General features: G+C 36.4%; 1 pseudogene; it reads right to left on the reverse strand.

Moving 5' to 3' along the window:
• Window positions 1-9,519, reverse strand: part of LOC102874236 — a 16,541-nt pseudogene extending 7,022 nt beyond the window's left edge.
• Window positions 9,520-19,106: the final 9,587 nt, after the last annotated feature.

The raw sequence follows: 19,106 nt of genomic DNA on the forward strand, positions 1-19,106 counted from the left end.
CTGAAAGTAATATAAGTAAAAAAGTTCAGAAAATAAAAAAATTAGACAATTAAGTCAGAAAGTATATTAACTGAGAGAAAAATTTTCTAGAAAAAACAAATAGAAAGTTAAAAAAAAATCGTAAAATAAGTTGTTGTTGTTAAGTGCCATTGTGAGTCATAGATACCTCATAAGGACTCTATGAATGAAAGACCTGAACACATGCATAACTTTCGTTGTTTCTCCACGTTCATAGAGTTTCCAGAGGAAAGCCATTTCAGAAGTTAATGCCACTCCTGCTTCCAAGCTTGTTTTAATTGGGAAGCTCCACCAAACACTGTCCACCCTGGGTAACCATACTCACATTTGGCACATCAGTGTCACAGTGTTTTTTGCATCACAGCAACCACAAGTTACCTCTGTATAGCAATGTGCAGAACACTACCATACCACTTAGAAGAATGTTTAACCAAAACCAATTAAAACTAGGTGTTAGGGCCACAGATTAAAATCACCCACCTTTGGTTTGATAGCATAACTTTCTATGCACTAGGCCAACAGAACTCTCTCTTTCTGTTCTTGCTATTGTTATTGTTGTTAAGCACTGTTAAGTTGTAAATGACTCATAATGACCCTATGAATGAAAGACCTGAATCCTTGTATAACTTTTGTTGTTTCTCCACGTTCATAGAGTTTTCAGAGATAAAATAAGTAGTGCAATAAAATGTCTCTGAATTGATAAACTTAGATTTACAGATTTTAATAAGTCAATGAGTATAACTGTGATAAATGAGTAAAGAGTGGGAAGGACTGACATATAGAGGTAACATCAATTTCAGATTACCAAAGAGAAAATTCTAAAATATTTTAAGCAATTAAAAATGTAGCATACATATAAATGACTATCAAAAAACATCAAATTCTTAATAGTCAAAATATAGAAACTGGAAAACATGAAATTTTTTCTTAAAATAGTATTTTTCCAGATGGAAATTCTATTTCCAAATAAACTCTCAATCAGAATAAAAGATGACCATATAGGATCTCTGAAAGTTATTTTCTGTACACTGTATCTAAAGCAGTAACTAGAGAAAGTACTGCGTAAAAACTACAAAACAAATAAGGACAAAAATAAATGTATTTTAATAGAAATATAAAGAAAACCCAAGGTTGAAGATAGAGGGAAATCTCTGGACAAAAGTTATTCAAATGATCCAAAAAATACTCAATTGGTTCTTTTGTGGCATTGCTTTTTCATCTCTTATTCGGATTATTTGTGTCTCTTTCTTCTTTTCCCTTGTTAGTTTTATAAGTGGTTTGTGGATTTTATTGACCTTTTCAAAGAACCAACTCCTGATTTTGTTGATGGTTTCAATTATTTTTCTCTTTTCTATTTCATTTATTTCTACCCTAATTTTTATCATTTCAGTCAGGGTTTTTTGTTTGTTTTTTAGAGGGTGTTGCGTTTTCTTACTATTCTTTTTCAAAGTGCTGGAGACGTTGGGTTAAAGAATCATTTATCATTTTTTGATGTGTGTGCTTATTGCTTTAATTTGACTCCTAATTACTGTTTTGGCTATTTCCCAAGGGTTTTGATAAGTTGTATTTCCATTGTCCTATGTTTCAAGAAACTTTTTCATTTATTTTTTTATTTCTTCTAGTTCCCACTCATGTTCACGCATGGTGTTATTCAGCTTCCAAATGTATGGTTTTTTTCTCCTTTATCTTCTTGTTATTAATTTCTAATTTTGTATCATGTGGTCTGAGAATATGTTTTGCATTATTTCTGTTTTTTAATTATATTGTGCTTTTGTAGGGTATATTAGCCTTTATATATCTATGAGATTGAGTTGGTTTTTTTTTATGGTTTAATTCTTCATCATCTTTGTTGAGTTTGTTTCTAGTAGTTGTATCTTTTCTTGAAAGTGGTTTATTGAAGTCTTCTACTACCAATTATAATGGAGAAGAGATTGAGGTTTTTAACAATTATAGCTTGCTCTGCACCACAATCTCTTGGCACCAGTGTTCAGGAAATCAAAAGATGAATTGCACTGGAAAAATCTGCTGTCAGAGAACTCTCCAGAGTACTGAAAAGGTACAGTGTCAGTCTGGAGACTAAGGTGTGCCTAATCCAGGCCATGGTCTTTGCAATTACTTGCTATGCATCAGGAAGCTGGACAATGAACCAGGATGGCAGAAGAAGAATTAATGCTTTCTAATTGTGGCACCGGATAAGAGTCTTGAACATATGGACCACCAAAGAAACAACAGGTCTGTCACAGAGAGAGTGAAACAAAGTTTCTCCTTGGAGGCTAGGATTTTGAAGCTCAATTTCATAAAATTTGGGCAAATAACCAGGAAAGACCAGTACTTTCTGGAAAGACAGATGAGGAGAGAAAGATAGATTGATTCAGTAACTGGAACAATGGAAGTTGGTGTCAGAGTCAGCAAGACTGGCTCAGGACAGGGCAGGCTTCAGAGCTATAGCACAGTTCTGCTCTGATAAACTTAAGGACAATTGGTTGTTTATGATAGGTAGGTGTGGACATAGGAAAAATCTAGTAGAGGAAGAGTAACCTTTATCCTTTAATTACAAAATTTTTAATTTGTTTGATTTAAGGTTTGAAATCAGTTTGTTTGCTGAAAAAAGTTACACAGATAATACTTGCAACCCTTAGGTATTCTGAAATCATATATCTTTTTCATGTTTTTAACTTGATGCAAATTAACCTATTATTATTAGAAATAATAGTGTGTAAGCCTTTTCAGTGTTCATATTAATTTTGCAAATGTAGAGGAATGTTTCACAGATCATCTATATCTATCTAGTTGTCATCAGTAAGGCTCTTACTAGAATGGATGGAAAGTCTACCTCTTCTACTACTGAGGCCTCTGTAGTTTTCGAAATCTGTTTCAACTCTTAGTGACCCAACAGGATAGGATAAAACTTCCTCAGATTCTCTGATGGCCAACTAGTAAGAAGCCATGCTGCACTCTCAAAGACATGTAATTTGTGCCCACAAACTGCTCCATGGCAAAAGACTGGGAAATCTCCTCTCATAAAATTTACTGCCTTTGAAAACCTGCTGGATGATCAGCTATGAGTCAGTTCTGACAGAAAGGCACACAGAAACAACAATTTTTATGAGAACAGATTGCCACATTTTTCTCTCACAGAATGGCTGGTGGGTTCAAATTGGCAGCCACTGAACATGTAACTGATGCACTACAAAGGTTCTCTATTAATATTCTTTTTTTTTAAAAAAAGCAACATTGTAATAAATGCTAAGAAAATTAAACTTGTTGCTGACTTCATATTACTTCAATCAACAAAGCTTCAGTAAAGTAAACAAAATGGCCTAGTGTGTTAAGAAAATTTATTGCAGAAGATCCCTATAAAACATTGAAAACATATCAGTAGATGAATCTGGTCTAAGGCATAGTGTTTTTAGTCACATCATATACATAAGAAAGCACTTGTTGAAAAGGATGATCAAAGAATTAACTTCAAATTGTAATGTTGAAGAATATTGAATCTGTTCCAGAATGAACTAATCAGTTCTGAAGGAATTAGGAACTCTGATAGAGCAACGGTTAAGCGTTTGGCTGCTAACTGAAAGGATGTTGAGTAAAACCCAGCCAGCTTCTCTGCAGGGTAAAAACATGATGGTCTGATTATTTAACCTAGAAATTCCTATGGACCAGTTGTTCTTTGTTGGGGTGGGGGGAGATGATGACATCATGTTTGGTAGTTGTTTTTGTTGTTATGTGCCATCAAGTTAATGGCTCTGAACCTTACCTTACCTTAAGCCAACCTCACCATCTCCAACACACTTGATACCTCCCCTCCTCATTTCTAGAGTCACGTGTCAATTTGTCTCAATGAGGGATGCTTGGTAGAAAAGTCTGCAAAAATGAGGCACTCCTCCATGATATGGATTATACAATAACTCCAACAGTGGGCATACTCTTTTCAACAAATCATGAAGATGGAACCAGACTAAGGAACTTGTCCTCAGTCATGGGGCAACTAATGCTGCTGGGGGCCAAGCTAGTGACCACAGGAAGGAGAGTGACTTGTACTGTAGGTCCTAGTACTCCCTAGAGTACTCTCTGAAAACAACTGAGTCCTAGGTTATCTATCACTCAGCAGTCCAAACTGTAAATCTTTTCCCTAGGTCAAGATGCAGAAAAGATTGAGAAATGTTTTCAGGGAAGACACCTAAAAAAAGAAAATTAAATGCTTTATCTCCTCATGTAGCACTACCTTGTGTATACTGGAATTGTCTTTGTATTAAAGACATAACCAAAATAAAAAATCCTATAAAAATACAGAGTGCTCTTAACCAGCATTTGTTAACTTATCCTTTTAATTTCCTTTAGTAATGGATCTATCCCTCTTTCCTCATTTTCCCTGAAAGGTGAACTGCTAAATGTATTCCTTTAAACTTGAATGTTTGCAGTCTTTAACTAGCTGCTCACTGACAATATCTGGTACCTTCCTGGGGGGAGGCCAAAAACTTTTAAACAGTTTGTACCAAATCACTCAACAAAGGTGGCGAATTTCCAGAGAAAGTATCAAATTAAACTGCTAATGAGACAAACTCTTACAAAAGGGGAAAGGGACTGGTATTCCCAGGTCTAGTGACTGAATAAACTGAAGGGAAATACAGGATTTATTTAATTAGTTTTTAAATGAGTGTTAATGTGAAGATATCTCACTTGAAAAAAATTTTCAAGTTTTGTTTGTTTTTTTTAAGCAATACTAAGGAATCACAGAGAAAACAAAGACTTCAGAGTTTAATTTTTTTATCCTTTAGTCATCCTTGCCTCTGAGGAACATTTTTCTGTAAAATATTTTTAAGGAAGGAAAAGAGAGAATGAAAAGGACTCTTGAGCCTTATAATAAGAGTGAATATTTTAATATGCACTAGGATTGCATTTTTTATTTTTATAAATTTTACTTTTATTCTCTAAAAAAACAACGTCTCACAAATTATGTCTCTGTATTTAAAATATCAGCAGAGCACTTTTCCTGGCACATATCAATGAGTACTGCGAGCCTCCAATAATACAACATTCTCCCAGAGGAAAAAATTAGAGATCAGTTTGTTCAGACTATTTTACAAAGGAAATTAAATTACATGCAAAATTTATACAAATGAGTTTAACCTTTGTCTAAGAAATGACATAGGTCAAACCTTTTTATAAAGTCTTTTCATTGTAGATATCACTTCTATTATTTCATTTTGTATTTTTATTTGCTCAGTGAGTTTTTTTATTTTTTAAAAAAATCTTTGCTTCTTTTTCCCCATGCCGATCTTGATTATTTGGTACGTATTGAGATTGTTAAAGGCCTACAAGGGTAAGACTCATTTCTCCACCACACAATCATCCACTCTATTCTTCTATATTACTTTGAAATTTATACTCTTTACTTATTTTATTATTCTACATATGTTAATGTGCACAATTAATTTTAAAACATGTTGTTGTGTACCATTTGCCTAGTGCCAAGGAAATATGCTTCCAATCTGAGGGCATGTGGTTCAAATCTACCAGCTGCTCTTATGAAAATGAGCAATCTCCTCCTGTGTAATATACAGTCTGTGAAACCCCACTGGACAGTGAGCTGTGAGAGGATTCTGGCTCAAAGGCACACAGAAACGACAATAACAACCACTTCCTAAGTACTAGATGTTCTGTTAGCCTGAAAGGGCCTTTTTTTAACCATTAAAGTTATCCCCCTCTAGTCTCCAGATGCCTCAACTGGAAACACATGGTCTTGGAGATCAGTATGGTTTTGCAAATCATCAATAGCTGTGCAACCAGAATAAGAGTACTTTCCACACAGGGGCAGCAAGATGTGACACAAGCAAGACTTGTGGTGGCAAGATTTGAAGAAGACTGGTGCAGATTTTGTTGGTGATATCCTGGTTGTGGTGTTGTAAAGATTGTAGTATTACTGTGGCAAAATTGTGGCAAGCAAGGGAGCCCTGAGATAAAGGCCACAGTTAAAGGTGTTTTGCTGTTCTTGCTTGATACTTGAAGGAGAAGCTGACTTGTAACTTCCTAGATGCTTGTTTGTTTGGAGGGAAACCTTGCTTGATGATTTGGATTTGACTGCTGAACTGAAACCAGAGCCTGGACTAATTGAGGAATTGTACCTTGGAACTTGTTCTAAAATCTGGACTTCTTTTGTTAATATTCTTTGCCTCTTCTACTCTCTAATTGCCTTCCTTAATAAACCCCATTGTTGATACCATAACTGTAAAAGAATGATTAGTATAGCTCTAGAGGCACCATGGGGCTAGGCTGCAGGCTCTTTATCTGCTTTATACTATGGAACAGTGAAGTGCTATTCTGTTCTTACTCCCTTCTTCCCCTTTCAGAAAGATAGTCATGGTCCTGTGCCTCCATGGCTTCTTTTCTCCTATTTAGACACTAGGATAAGGCATTACTTTATTTTTCGATGCCAAAAAAAAAAAAAAGAAAGAAAAATCATCAGTTTGAACTAAACAGCCATTCAGCTGGAGAAAAAAAGCAGTTTGATTATGTAAGGATTTATTGTTATTGTAAGGTGATTTTCAGTCATAGATGACTCATAATAACTCTAAGAGCAACAGATCTGAACCTTGCCCTATCCTGTACCATCCTCACAGTCTCTTACATACTCAAGCTTATTGTTACACTCACTGTGTCAACCCTTCTTGTTGAGGTCTCTATTTCTCTGACCACTCATCTTTACCAGCATGATATCCTTTCCAAGGATTGACCCCTCTTGCCAACATGCCCAAAATACATTAGATGGAATTCCACAAGTCTTGCCTCTAAGGAACACTCTGGTTGTTCTTCCTCCAAGAGTTCTTTGTTCTTTTGGAGTTCAATGATATATTCAATACCTTTTTTCAATACCATAGTTCAAAGAGATCAATTTTTCTCCTGCCATCCTTATTTCTACAACATTCAGATGCATAGGATGTAATTGAAAAAGACCATGGTTTAGATCAGGTACATCTTGATCTTTAAACTTACATCTTTGCTCTTTACCACTTTGTAAAGATTATTGACAGCAGATTTTCCCAATGAAGTATTTCTTTTGATTACTTGACTGTTATTACACTGGATGTTGATTGTGAATCTGTGTAAAATTAAATAGTTCATTGGTTTTTCTCCATATATCACAGTAGTGTCTATTGGTCCGAGGTGAGGATTTTTCTTTTCTTTTTTTTATTTTCATTTTGTTTAATTTTTATTTTCTTGATGTTGATATGTAATCTATATTGATGGTTGTAGTCTTTGATCTTCTGCATAAAATCCTTCAAATTCTCTTCATTTTTAAAATTCTACAGAGCTTCCAGACTAATACAGGCAAGCCATCCACTTCTCACATAGTGGGTCTTCAAAAAGCACTATGAATGAATAACAGAACTTTGTTAGACATAATACTAGAAGAAGAGCTTCTCAGATTAAAAAACACTAAAAAATGAATAAAAAGAGTTACAAATCTCCATCAGTAATTTTAACACAGAATGTACAAAATATGAATGGAGAAAATTTGGAAGTCATAAAAAATGAAATGAAATGCAAAGATTGAAACCCTAGGCATTAGTGAGCTGAGATGAACTACTATTGGCCAATTTGAATTAGACAGTTATACATTCTATTATATTAAGAATAACAAATTGAAGAAGAATGGGGTTACATTGATTGTTAAAAAATTATAAATAAATAAATAAAATTTCAAGATTTATGCTGAAGTACATGCTATGAAAAATAGGATACTATCTGTGTGAATACAATGGAAAAATTGTTAATAGACAATTGTTATTCAAACACACACTCCAACCACTAAAGCCAAAGACGATGACATTAAGAATTTCTCCTAACTTTTGCTAGTGGCAAGGAGATGTGCTGCTAACCTGTTAACCACATGGTTTAAATCCATTATTGAAAAATGGACAATCTCCTCCCATGTGATTTACCACATCTGAAAATTCACTAGAAGGTTAGCTATGAATTGGTTCTAACTTGATGATACACAACAACAACAATAATGTATTTTTATAGTTTGAAACAGATAAAACATGCAGTTAGGATGCATAATAATTAGTGAATAGGATGTAAAAATTGGGAAAAAGAACAAGAACTGGTAATGGTTAAATACAGCCTTGGTGACAGGAATAAGGCCAGAGATCAAACGATAGAATTGTATACAACAATTTATTAATAGCAAATACTCAATCATGCGAATTTATACATTGACTACCACAATTCAAAATATTTGGTGTACCTTAGTTTTTAAACTGACATTTCAGCCCTTTGGTGAGGATCTTGAGAATAGATTTCCCAATATAACACATTATTAAATTTCTTGATTACTACTGTCATGAGTATTGATTGTAGATTTAACTAAATTGAAATTGTTGATAACTTCACTCTTTTCTCTATTTGGCCCAATGGTCTAGTGGTGGCAATTTTTGTTTCCTTGATGTTGAAATTTAATTCATATAGAAGGCTATAAGCTTTGTTATTTTGGAACAAGTGCTTCAGGTCTTCTTCACTTTCTGCAAACAAGGTTGTGTCATCTGCATAACATAGTTTGGTGATGAGTCTACCTGCTATCCTGATGTTACATTATCCCTGATACAGTTCAGCTTTTCAAGTGATTTGTTTTGCACACAGTTTGAAGAGGTATGGAAAAACAATACAATCCAGAAACATACCTTTCCTGATTTTAAACCATGAAGTGTCCCCTTGTTCTTTTCAGACAATTGCTTCTTGATATATGGAGAGGTTTCACATGAACACAACTGAGTAATGTATTCACATTCTTTTGTATGTTATCCCTAATTTACTATAATCCACAATTAAATGCCTTCATAGCCCATACAACACAAACATCTTTCTGTTATTCTCTGCTTCAACCTAAATCCATCTTACATTATCAATGATATCCATTGTTTTATGACCTCTAGCTTGAATTTCTGAAAGCAGGGATTTCTGGTTGCCTAGGGATATGAATTTGAACCACTAATTCAAAAGTAATACCTCTGGTGGCTCACATCCTCCAACAGCTCGCTAGAAGAAAGAGGATCAATTTCCTCCAAGTTATTCAGAGCCTCTGAAAACCTGCTGATGGGTCAGTTACAAGGTGGTTCTGACTCTATAGCAATGAGTTTGAGCTCCGGTGACTTGGTGGCAAGGGGTTTGGATACCATCCTAAAGGGACATGGTTAACATTCACTAATTGCTCCTTGAGAGAAAGTTGGGTAATCTCTTCTCCTGTGGGTTTGTTTCAACTCAAATGTACATAGCACCGACAACAAAACATGATAGAATTGAGAAACAAAGAGACATCTCCACCATGTTCAGACCAATGTTATTCATAATAGTAAGAAAACAAAACAGCTCAAATGTCCAACAAACAAATGGATTAAGGTATAGTAGTGCATTCATGACTAGCTCAAAACTTTTATTGCCATCTAATTGGAACTGGCTCATACCTGACCCTCTGGTGGTTTTGATGGCATAAACCATCGTAAATTGTACTACTAAAATAAAAAGAGGTGATTAAATCCAACAGCAGCTCTGCGGAAGAAAGATGAGCAATCACATCCCCTGTGATTTACAGATTCAGAAACTCAACAGAGTTGATTTCTATTAGTTGATTTCTATTTTAAAGAGATGAAACAATAAGCAAAGACTACAGTCTTCAAAATGGATTATGTTTCAACCTCAAGAAAACAAAGCCATTCAACATTGGGCCAATTGAACGTAGTTCTGGCAGTTTAGTCAGCAAGGAGTTGCACTAAAAATCCAAAGGCAGTGTGTTTAATTCCACCAGCTGCTTCAAGGTATAAAGATAAGAGATCTTTCAACTGACTTACAGCCTTGAAGACTATTCATTGAATATTTTTAATAGACCAATAGGCAACATCATGTTAGATCAAGAAAAGGTTGAAGTTAGAGATTTAATGTTACTTGAGTCCACCTATTGACATGTTTTAACTAGTAGATAAAGGTCTGGATGTGCTCATCAGTTGAGGCTAGGAAAATTGGAGGACAGCTGCCTGAGGACAGCTGTATTGGAAGAGATACATATTTCTTTCCATTCCAAGAAAAGTGATCAGACAGAATGTGGACATTTTCAAAAAATATTATTAATATTACGTGCAAGCAAAATACTATTGACGATCATTTAAACTAGCTACTATAGTACATAAATAGGAAAGTACCAGAAGTTCAAGCATTGTTTTAGAGGTGGTCTTGGTACCAAGGATATTATTTCTGATGTCAAATTAATCCTTGCTGAAAGTAAAGAATACCAGGAAAATGTCTACATGTACTTTATTGACTACACAGACATTTGACTCTGTGGATCACAAAAATTATGACTAACTATGAGAAGAATAGGAATCCCAGAACAATTAAGTACGCTAATTCAAAACCTTTACCTAGACCAAAAGGTTAGTTTATGAATAGAGAAAGGGAATACTTTTTGTTGTTGTTAGGTGTCATCAAGGCAAGTATGACTTATAATGACCCTATGAAGAAAAGATATGAACCTTGTCCTGTTCTGCACCATCCTCACACTTCCCGACATGCAATTGCAGCAGGCATCGTGTCAATCCACCTGGATGAGGGTCTACCTTTCCTTTGCTGATGCTCTATCCTACCTAATATCATGTCCCTTTCCAAGGAATAACACCTCTTAGCAATATGTCTAAAGTATGTGAGGCAAAGCCTCATCATTCTTGCCTCCAAAGGTCACTCCAGTTGCACTTTGTTCAAGATATTATCTACCCTTTCTCTTGGCCATCCATAAGATGTTCAATTCTCTTCTCCAACACCACAACTCAAAGCCATCAGTTCTTTTTCTGTCATCCTTATTCATTGTCCAGGTCTCTGATGCATAGCTAGTAATCAGAAAGATTATGGCCTGAATCAGATGCAACTTAGTCATCAAACTGGAATCACTACTCCTCAATAATTTGGAAAGGTCCCTAACTGGAGATTTCCCCAGTACAATGTAAATCCCAGAGCACTTGATTATGCTGATAAGGAACATATACCTGCCTCAGGAGGCTGTTCTGTGAAAGGAGCAGGGGAGAACTGCATGGTTTAGAATTGGGAATGGAGTGTGTCAGGGATATATTCTATCTCTACACCTGTTCAATCGGTAGACTGAGCAAATGATGAAAGAAACTGGACTCTATGAAGAGGAATGTGGCATCAGGAGTGGAGAGAGACTCATTAATAACCTGTGTTATACAGATGACACAACCTTATTTGCTGAAAGTGAGGAGGACTTGAAGCACTTCAAGAAAACAAAAAAAATTTTATCACTGAACCTATAGGTAACATCATGATAAATGGAGAAAAGATTGGAAAAATTGTCAACAATTTTATCTTCCTTTGATCTACAATCAACACCTTTCATACAACTAGTCAGAAAATCAGGAGACGTATTCCCATTCCAAAGAAAGGTGACCCAGCAGAATGTGGACATTATAGAACAATATCATTAATATCACATGCAACCAAGATTCTGCCAAAGATTATCCAAAAAATTACTAGAACGACACATCAACAAGTACAGGCTGGGTTTAGAAGAGACTGACACTTGGGATTTTATAGTTAATATTGGATGGATCTTGGCTGAAAGCAGAGAGTACCATGGGAATGTCTATCTGTGTTTCTTTGACTATGCAAAGGCATTTGACTGTGTGGATCACAGCATACTGTGGCTGACTTTGAGAAGAATGGGAATCATAGAACACTTGATTGAATATGCCATGGACCGCAAAGAGAACAGGTTCATCCTAGAGAGGGTAAGACCAGGCTTAGAGGCAAAGATTCTGAAGCTTCATTTTACATAATTTGGACATGTTGCAAGGCGGGACCAGTGCTTTGAGTGAGACATCATGCGTGAGAGGGTGGAGGGACAGCGTGAGAGGAAAAGACCCTCAATGAGATAGACTGATTCAGTGACTGGTGTAATGGAGGTAGACGTGTCAGAAATAATAAGACTGGCACAGAATAGAGCAGAGATTAGGGCTATTTAGGGCTCACTAATTGTGACACACCAACCCTCATCTTGCCAGTTACTGTATCAATCCATCTCATCTGGGGTCTCCCTCTCCTACACTGTCCATCCACCCTTCTGAGCATGATGTTCTTCTCCAAAGACTGATCTCTCCTGAGATAATAAAACCCAACACAACCACCTGCAGATGCTAAAAATCTACAAAGGTATAGTTTGGATCAACTTGGCTTACCTGCTGGATATATTAGCCTTTATCTTGTCTGTAACTATATATTCAACTTAAAAAAAATATCCTTTCATGTTGTGTTATGTACAGTACATAACTCTTGGTGTTTTACAACAGTAACTATAATCCCAGCATAAGGGAAAAAAGATACCACTTGATGGATAGATATTTTGAAACACACAAAAGTAAAGACACTTTCTGAAAACATTCATTTTTTACAAAGCCATCTTTTTTGCAAAGAGTGGGGGAATAATCATTGAAAATAATGTATCACCTCCCTATTCTTTATAAGTGTTTAGAGTCTATGATACAGATATAAGTAGATGCTTGAAATAGCAAAACCTTTTACTAGGAAAAAATTATTAATTCAGCTGAAACAGGGTGGAATGAGATGAACTAAAAAAAAATTATACTCTTCATACAAGTCTAAACTTTCTGTACAGGCTAAAATATTAGAAAAGAGAAAGAATATTATAGAGATCAATGGGATCCTGATGGATTTTGCAGCCTTTCCTGTGCACAGTAGTATAGTTAAGTCTGTGATTTTGGCATTCAAATTTCTGCTGCAATAGTAAAAAGTTAGTTTGATGTTGTTGTACTTAGTGTTGCTTTTGAGAATACTCAGTTAAAATAGATGTAACCCATCATGAAATTTAATCTGCCTAGACAATATCCAGAGAAATTATCACTTTATCACTAGTCTGATGCAGTAGAAAGTTTGTGTTTGGCTTGCCTATTACCTCACTTTCCTGGGGAGAGTAATGCTAAAAAGTAAATCTATATTCTGAAAGAGATAGGAAGTGATCAGTAATACTTACCTATTAATCCAAGGAGAAACAGATATTAGATTAAAATATGCATCACTGTTGCTTTACCTATATATTTGCATTTTTGAAATGTAGAACTGATTGTCCAACATTTTTAAAACAATTACAATTATCTTTTCAGACCAATGAGCACAATGAAATTCAAGGAGTCTATCCATCTTTCTTTGAGTTGAGATCTTCCTTTTTGGTCCTCCCCTTCTCCCACATCTTCTACCATCTACCTTGTGACAGGAGACATTAAGTGTTAATACTCTCATACTTGACTGGAAAATTATGATATGATGCAACAGAAGAATCACAAGGATTAAATTTGAGAAGAACATGAGAGCTTTGAAATTTAGTATTTTTGAATGCTCAGAGTTTCATTAGTTTTTATATATTGTTTTCTTAATTTCACATTTATGCTCTTACATAGCATTAGTAAACTTAGTTCTAAGTGTGTTCTATTGTACATAGGGTTTTCAAAGCCCTGTTATTTTAGAAATGAATGACCAATCATTCTTCCTATTGTGTCTTGATTTTTATTTTTATCTGACAGGCAAACATTTTACAAAAAGGAGCAGATGATAGACATTACCCAATTAGTGAAATGTCTGATAGATTCAGTGTTGCTACCCACCCTAGCCACGTGTGTCTTAACCCACCCCATTACCTACTACTCCACTAGCATCTCTTTCCACTTCCACCTCCACCATTCAACACCTCTCTCCCCTCTCTCCTTATCTGGCCCTTGATATGATGGCTTAAGTCTCAAGCCATCAGTGCTTCTGTGATTCCGAACACCTCATGCTGTTCCAGTTTCTTATGCTGTGGCCAGTATCTCTTAGTAGACACTTATTTTTTAAAATTAATAGTTCAATGGTATTAGAACTTTTTTTAAAAAGGCAATTATTTTATACTGATTTACTTACAAAGGTTATTTCCTTTGTAATTCTCATTTTTTCATTTCCTTTGTTATTCCCATTTCCTTTACCTACCACTCCCTCTACTCATCAAATTGTGCAACTATGATTAATCACCTCAAACCCCAGACACTTCCCCCTGGAACATCGACATTCCCTCTGCTCCCCCTTTCCCCCCTTGGATCCTCATAAACATTCTACAATAATGGTCTTATACAGTACTTGTCCTTATGGAACTGAGTTCACTTAGCATAATATTCTCCAGTCCCTCCCAAGTTAGATAGTGACTTACAAAATCATTGGTCCTTCATGCTACATAGTATTCCATCATGTAAATGTACCACAATTTCTCAATCCATTCCATTATGGTTGGACATTTGAGCTGTTTCTATCTTCTTGCACTGGTGAATAGTGCTGCTATGAACTTTGGTGTACATGTTTCTGTGTCTCATTTCTCATTTTCTAAAGGTATATTCCAACCTGTGGAATAGCTGGGTCATATGGAATTTCTATGTTTAGCTTTCTGAGAAAATGTCAAACTGCCTTCCTGAATGGTTGTACTATTTTACAATCCCACAAACAATGAATAAGAGTTCCTATCTCATGACATGCTCTCCAACATTTACTACTTGTTGTCTTGTTAAACTTTGCCATTTCTACTGGGATAAGATGGTATCTCACTGTGGTTTTGATCTGCATGGCTCATATTGACAGTGATTTTGAGCATTTCTTCATGAATCTGTGCAAGAGTGAAAAGAAAACCTACTGACTGGGGAAAAAAAACCAAACCAAAACACCACACATTTGCCAATACCATTTCAGACAAGAGTCTCATATAAAAAGTTTACAGAATCCTACAAGGCCCCCACAAGAAAAAAATATTACAAAATTGGCAAAAGACATGGAAAATATTTTCAGAGTAGATGTTTACTTTCAATGAGAATGTTAATGTCATAAAGGCCAGAACAGTTCTTTATGCTCATATGTCTTTCTTGCGGTGCTCTGAGATCTCTTGGTGATGAATACGAAGGCAGAAGTGACAATTCACTGTACCTTTGCTTCAACATCTAGTTCACCTGTATCTTGCGTTTCGTTTATGTAGAGATGTAGATAGTCACTTGAGGAAATTGGCACTCTATTTTATGGAAAGGATCTGCCTTACACTCATAATTCTGTTTTTGGGGGGTGAACGTGAAGAAATTTTGACATTTTCAGAACATAATGTGTTCATGACGAAAAGTCTACAAGTTCACTTGATTATTGGATTCATGGTTTTTTGATCTGCTAGAAAGAAAACCAATCATATTTACTACATCTGTAAATCTGGAGTGGCATTTGTTTTTGTCAGTCAGTAATTTTGACTTGCTTCTTCTTGTCTTTGTTTAAGATATAGAACCTTAAAAAGCAGGAGAATGAAAATACATACAATTGTCACAAGAGAGTTGACCTACTGGTGAGGAGCTTTGAATCAGTCCTAAAGGCATGTGGAGTGAATCTGCCAGCTACTCTGCAGAAGAATGCACATTCCTCCTCATTATTCTTCAAATACAATATATTGCCTTTGAAAACCTGCTAGAGGGTCAGCTTGGCATTGGTTCCAACTCAGTGGCACTTAATAACAAAGTAACTAACTTAAACTTAAAACTCTGAGTTATTATCTTACAAAAATAAAATATAAACAATGAAATTAATATCATTAAAAGAGAAGGAAAGTAGCTTTTCCAGACAAATAATTAGATTTGCTAGAAATGAATGTGGGGCAGGGGAAATGAAGAAACTTACAGACTATATAAGAAATATTGTATTATACAAACAGGAGATCAGGTGGCTTAGTGGTAAGAAGTTATGCTGCCAAACTGAAGGCAGTTAGTTTGAATCCATCAACTTTTCCATAAGTGTAAGAGGAATACTTTCTTCCTGTGTGAATTGTTGTTGTTGTTACGTGCCGTCGAGTCATTTGCGACTCATAGCGACCCTATGTACAACAGCCCTAAACCGTGCTCTATCCTGTGCCAATCGCATTGCCTCTGACACACCCATCCCAATTACCCCAGTCACTGAACCAATCCACCTAATAGAGGGTCTTCCCCTCTTGTGCCATCCCTCCACCCTCCAAAGCACGATGTCCCTCTCCAAGGACCTGTCCCTCCTTGCAACATGCCCAAAGTAGGTCAGACAAAGCCCCAGAATCCTTGCCTCCAAGGAGGTGCTTGGTTTAATCCTCTCTGGGATGAATCTGTTTGTTTTCTTGGCAGTCCATGGTACATTCAGTACTCTTCTCCAGCACCACAGCTCAAAGGCATCAATTCTCCGTCTATCCTCCCTAGTCATTGTCCAACTCTCTGATGCATAGCAAATGATTGCAAAGACCATGGCCTGTTTCAGGCGCACCTTAGTCTCCAGAGAGACACCGTTGCTCTTGAGTACTTTAGAGAGGTCCTTAACAGCAGACTTTCCCATCGCAATATGTTTTTTGATTTCCTGACTGCTGGTGCCTAGAGTGTTGACCGTGGAGCCAAGCAAACTGAAGCTATGAACAATCTCAATCTCTTCGCCATTCATCCTGATTCTACCAATTGGTCCAGTCAGTGGTGAGAATCTCTGTCTTCTTAACATTGAGCCTCAGTCCATACCGAAAGCTGCAGTCCTTGACTCTCTGCAGCAAGTGCATGAGGTCCTCCTCAGTTTCAGCAAGCAGAGTTGTGTCATCTGCATAACACAGATTGTTAATAGATCTTCCACCAATCCTGCTGCCACAATTCTCCTCATAGATCCCAGCCTCCTGGATAATCTGCTCTACATACAGGTTGAAAAGGTATGGAGACAGGACACATCCCTGGGGTACACCCTTCCCAATTTTGAACCATGCAGTGTTACCCTGCTCTGTTCTGACTACTGACTGCCTCTTGGTCCAAGTATAGGTTTTGCATTAGCACGATTAAATGTTCTGGGATTCCCATTCTTCTCAGAGTCAGCCACAGTTTGTTATGATCCACACAGTCAAACGCCTTTGCATAATCAATGAAACACAGATAGACATTCTTCTGGTATTCCCTGCTTTCAGCTAAGATCCATCTAACACCAGCTACAATATCCCTAGTACCACAACCCCTTCTAAACCCAGCCTGGATTTCTGGCAATTCTCTGCTGATGTGCTGTTCCAGTCGTTTTTGGATAATCTTCGGTAGAATCTTGCTTGCATGTGAAATCAATGTTATTTTTCTGTAGTTTCCACACTCAGTTGGGTCACCCTTCTTTGGAATGGGAACAAATATGGATCTCTTCCAGTCAGTTGGCCAAGTGGTTGTCCTCCAGATTTCTTGGCACAATTTGATGAGTACATCAAGGGCAGCATCTGTTAACTGAAATACTTCAATTGGTATACCATCTATTCCTGGGGCCTTATTTTTTGCCCCATTTCCTTCAAAACAGCTTGAACTTCTTCCTTCATCACCTGTGTGAATTACTTCCTCTGAATACCCACTAAAGGCTCAGGTATAAGTTGGTTCCAAATCCATGACACCAAACAACAACAACAACAACAACAACAACATATCATATAAAAGAGAACTCTGCTAGCATAACCTGCAGGAAGTTGACCTGCTAACCCAAAGATCCCACCTCTTTGGAAATTCAAATCTATCAGTGAATCTGCAATAGAAAACTAACTGGGAACTCTCCTTTCATGTGGTTTTCAGCCTCAGAAACACAGTGGAGTTATAAAACAAACAAAAAAAACTGCCTCAAAACCAAAAAACACCAAAACTCCCTCTGTGATATGAATGCTTTGTATAGACCCACACAAATGAGTGAATATTATTTTTCAACTAATTTATCAGATGAGAACTTGTATATATTCTAATACAATAAGATAAAAGTTGCAATATAAATCTTCATTGCTTTTCTGTAGAATAAACCATCTCTATCCGGGCATTCACTGGGTCGATTTTTCTTTACAGACAAGGAACCATTTACAGTTATTATTTAACTTTTCTGTTTCATCTGTGACAAATAGCACACAGGGGTCTTTCTTTTGGCTAAAATGAAGAATGAGGAGGCTACAAAATAGTTTTTGTTTTGCTTTTGTCTTTTTCATAGAAATGCCATGTCATAATATTTGTCACATAAGTAGAAAAAGGTGTGACAGCATGCAAAAGTGCATCTAGGGAAATGCAGCACAGGGAGCACACTAGATTTGTCACTGCAATTCAATAAAGAAAGTATTGGCATCTTTTCAAGGTCATTGTTGAGGGAATCAGACCTATATGACATTTAGTCACAAAAGCCTAAAAAATGAATCAGGATGATTCATTATGTGAAACTGGACTGACATTCCCTTTGGACAAAGCCGTAGCAAATGGAGATCTGGAATTCTTTAGGCCACTGTGGTCACCATCACTTTAGGACCGAGGAAACAAGAAAGGGTGGCAACTAATAAAAGAAATGATATAAAACATCTTGGAGCCCAGTTAACATATTTTATCACTTATATAATAAAAAAACCTTCTCAATACAAGCTATGAGGATGTCTAAGTCAGGACACTCAACCATATGTTTCTCTCCCTTTACCTCTTGACTAATGAAAATCTTGAGTAGTTCATTCCATCCATTGACTCTTTCCTGCTGGTCAGGGCATATGATGACACTGACATTACAGAAGAAGAACGGCTATGAAAACCATGCAGAACAAAAAGTGAAGCAGTCTGGATTTCTTCATCTAAGAGACAAGTACCAGTGAGCACCACCATGTGTAGGTTATTATTCATGAAGGTATTTTAGAAAAGAAGGCAAGAACTGACTAAAGACCAAAGAATATATATTAAGACATTTCCACAGCTCTTGAATGTCACCTCAGCATGCCACCTCATTGTGCCACCTCATCTTACTGCCTCTTAATGTCTCATCTTTGACTCCTAGATAGTGTTTGTTCCTCCCCTGAAACTGCAGCCTGAGATTCTTGGAATTTTTTCCCCCCATAAAGTTCTCTTGCAGTTAGTATTTCTCTATGTAGTAATATACTGTTTCTACTTTCTTTTTCTGCTGCCATGGCAAATAAACTATCTTACTATCTCACCTGTATGTATGGGGGGCAATAATAACTTTAATTAATTTGTTATTATTAA

The sequence above is a fragment of the Elephantulus edwardii genome, unplaced genomic scaffold (assembly GCF_000299155.1).
Source record: "Elephantulus edwardii isolate Elephantulus edwardi_28Jun2011 unplaced genomic scaffold, EleEdw1.0 scaffold00146, whole genome shotgun sequence".
NCBI classification, from domain to species: Eukaryota; Metazoa; Chordata; class Mammalia; order Macroscelidea; family Macroscelididae; genus Elephantulus; species Elephantulus edwardii.